The following is a 3748-nucleotide window of genomic DNA, read 5'->3' as shown; positions in this document are numbered from 1 at the left end:
CGCTCTCAGCTCGCCCCCCCACCCCCACCCCCTCCAACCGCATTCCAGCAAGTCCCTGGGAGTGGCAACTCCCAGCTTCACTTTCTCCCTCTCTCCGCGCAGGCCTGGGTGCGTCGCTCCCAGCGCCCGGACGCCGGCAGCAATTTTCGCCCGTTTCCATGGAGGAACCCCCCGCAAAAGGAGAGGAGGGTGATCGCGCCTCCCGTCCCCGAGAGTCTGGGACAAACACTTTAGCTTGCCATCCTGAACTTTCTTTTAAATCACAGGTTTTATCTTAAAACACTCCTGGCCGTTTGCATCCTACTCCATCAGATGCCTATTTAATACCAAGTAATGGTTTTCCTAGCACATCCTCAAGTGAAAATGTTAGTCAAGGAGGGGGATGTTTTGCGTTTAATCTGTGGCATCTAGGACTCACTGGCATACCTTTCTGGAATCTTTTAGGTATATTTTCCACTTTGAAAAGCATGGTTTTAAGGGAGTCTACAAGTTTGGAGATGGAGAGGGCAATGGGGGAGCCTGGTGGGCTGCTGTCTATGGGGTCGCACAGAGTTGGACACCACTGAAGCGACTTAGCAGCAGCAGCACAAGTTTGGAGAAAGAGTCAAATTGGAGAAACCTACATCTCAGTCCTTCAAAGAGCATCCTTGTTACTTTATGGGGCACTCAGCACCCAATTCATCCAAGATTCCTTCTCTGTCCTTTGTCTTTTATTAGCCTGCTCCATTCGACCTCCCCACCCCTCATTCCACCTGGAGCCCCTGACTCAGTTGCTAAGATCGGGTTGGGGGTGGAGTGGGGGTGGGGATGGAAGGAAAGCTAGGTTTTTGTTGAGAATGCCAACAAAATATTGCACGAGATATACCTGCCCTAACAAATGACTTGTTGTCTATCTGAAATTCAAATTTAACTGGGCATCCTTATTTTTATTTGCTAAAACTGGCAACTCTAGTTGGAATGCTGAAATGTTCAGCCTAGAGCAGGACTGTGCTGCTCAGAGGGGATCAGAGGCACTTACTGGGGGTGGAGAAAGAAGGACATTAGCATCTCTTAAACTGCTTCCTTATTCCTAGCGTGGTTCTAGGCCAGCACTTTCATGGTAAGGTCCAGAGAACAGGGCGGTCTGGGATCAGGATGACCTCAGTTCAAATCTCAACTCCACCACATGTTAGCTGTGTGACCTTGGGCAAGTGACTGAGCCTCTCTGTGTCTCAGCTGGCTCACTTGTAAAATAGTATCTGACAGACTACTAGGGGTTAAAGGAGATAATACTCCCGAAGCTCTCAGCATAGTATCTAGCACATAGTAAAAGGAAATCAAACCCTGAATATTCACTGGAAGGACTGATGCTGAAGTTCCAATACTTTGGCCACTTAATGCAAAGAGTCAACTCATTGGGAAAGACTGTGATATTGGGAAAGATTGAGGGCAGGAGGAGAAGAGGGCTACGGAAGATGAGATGGTTGGATGGCATCACGGACTCAAGGGACATGACTTTGAGCAAACTCCAGGAGATCATGAAGAACAGGCAAGCCTGGCATGCTGCAGTTCATGGGGTGGCAAAGAGTCAGACACGACTTAGTGACTGAACAACGACAACAAAACTGCCCAGTAAGTGGTCTCAGTTTTAGTTATACTGGGCAAACCTAGGTTCTGTGGGGCCTGAAGTTAGGAAATTTGAGGAACTCTCTTTAAGAAAAGGAAAACAAAGTTGTTAGTACAAAATTAGACACATACATGCAGATGAGGAGCCTGAAACTTACCCCACTTTATTTATTTTTTGGCCATTCCCTGTAGCAAACAGGGATGGAATGCCTGCAGTGGACTCAAGGAGTTTTAGCCACTGGACCACCAGGAAAATCCCCCTTACTCCTCTTTAAGACCATAGTAAGTCCACCTCCGGCCCTAACCAGTAATGTTCAAACTGTAGATCAGTAAACACTGGGTTGGTGGTGAAACTAATTTCAGTAATCAGGACAAAAACTTTTTTGTTGTTGTTAAGAAATAGAACGCAATCGAAAAGGTTCACTAGAAGTAAGTGGGGTAAGTCATGGGTGTCCTGGGTGATGAGGTACAATGGATTTATTCTTTGGAATACAGTCACATATGTTCAAGAAATACTGCTGTATGGGGGGACACAGTGACCCTTCATAATGGGCATCAATAATATCCCTATTTTCTCTAGGGGTGAGGAAACGGTGGCTCAAACACGTTAACAAATTTGCCCAAGACATTATCGGGGCTAACGAGGGAAAAGTGGAACAGCCAGCACAACCAGCCCCTCATTCTCACCCCAGCCCAGGCCCTAATCAAGGAGCTTCTCAGACCCGTGGCCTCTCAGCCCTTCGGAGAGAGGAGGCGCTGCTCTGGCTCCAAGAGTCATTTGCTGGCCACACGCAGGAGGGCTTGCACCTGCGCCAGGCACCCAAGCTTGTGGCTTCAAGAGCATCAGGGTGTTAGAGTCAGGGCTGAAGACGCCCCCTGGCCCCCGGGCCCAGTGCTCCCTGCCATGGTGGAGGGTTCGTCCTGCCAGCCAAATTGCTGTGGTGCCACCTTCACGCGATCCCCACTGTGTGCCACCCTCTGTCTCAGAGCCACACTCCTCATCTCTCTGAGTCCTCGGGCACCAAGAAAGGGGATGTTGTCCTTCCCCATTTTGCAGAAGAGGAGCCCTGAGACTTTGGCTTTATCCATTCAGCTCCAGAGCCTTGAACCCACTGTCCCTGCGGTCCCGACAAAGGAGTCAAAGGAGTCTCCTCCAAGAAATCCGGGGAAAAACTGGTCCCTCCCTCCACAAAAATTCGCCTCCCCACCCCCTACTCCGGTCTGGCCACACAAGCCCACCCTCTCTGCATCTCAGATCTCAGGGGGAAACTTGGTCTGGAGACAATGCCCGGTCCTGGAGGGCTGCTGGGGGAGGGCGGAGTCACTGGTGGGGGGGCGGTGGGAGCCGGAGTCGGGGGGGAGGAGCGGCGGGAGGTGGGGGTGGGGTGGGGGTGGGGGTGGCGTGGGGGGTGGGGTGGCCTGGGGGTGGCCTGGGGGGTGGGGTAGGGTGGGGGTGGCGGTGGGGGTGGGGTCAGAACTTCACGCCCCGGGAGGAGGCTCCAGAGGGGCTGAGTTTCCCAAAGAGAAAGAGCCCATTCAGAGCCAGGAAGGAAGGGGAGAAAACCTTGTCTGGTGTTTGACAAGAGGAGAGGAAGGGGGGCAGGGGTGGGCGCTGCTGATTCGCTTCTCCCCTCAACTGCCCCTCCAGCAGGGCCTGGCAGGACAGCCAAGGAAAGGGGATGTCTGAGGGACAAAGACAGAGGGGGGCCTCAGGGGGAGCAAGGGGGGCTGGGGACTGCTGGGGTTGCTGGAGGAACCTGAGAGTTTGCCAGAAGGATCTGGTGAGGGGCCTGGGGAGTCAGAGACAATTGCAGAGGAAGAGGGTGACTGAAGGACAGAGGGCAGTGCATCAGATCTGCCTGAGCGGGTCTTTGGCTGCAGGTACTGGGTCCACAGGCAGTGGAGGTGACCACCAGCACTGAAGAGGCAGGAAGGGGCTCTGGCTCAGGGAGGTGACCTCGAAGGGTCAACAGGCTGGGGGCTGGAACCAGCAGCCTGTGAAATACCAGTCAATCATTGACCAGCCGCTGACACTGGGGGCACAGGAGGCCTTGTGTGTGTGTGTGTGTGTGTGTGTGTGTGTGTGTGCACGTGTGTATGTGTGTGTATGCGTGTGTTGGCACCAGAGTCTCCTCCTCTCTGG

This window comes from Budorcas taxicolor, chromosome 19, assembly GCF_023091745.1.
Source record: "Budorcas taxicolor isolate Tak-1 chromosome 19, Takin1.1, whole genome shotgun sequence".
NCBI classification, from domain to species: Eukaryota; Metazoa; Chordata; class Mammalia; order Artiodactyla; family Bovidae; genus Budorcas; species Budorcas taxicolor.
This window is presented reverse-complemented; position numbering follows the sequence as displayed.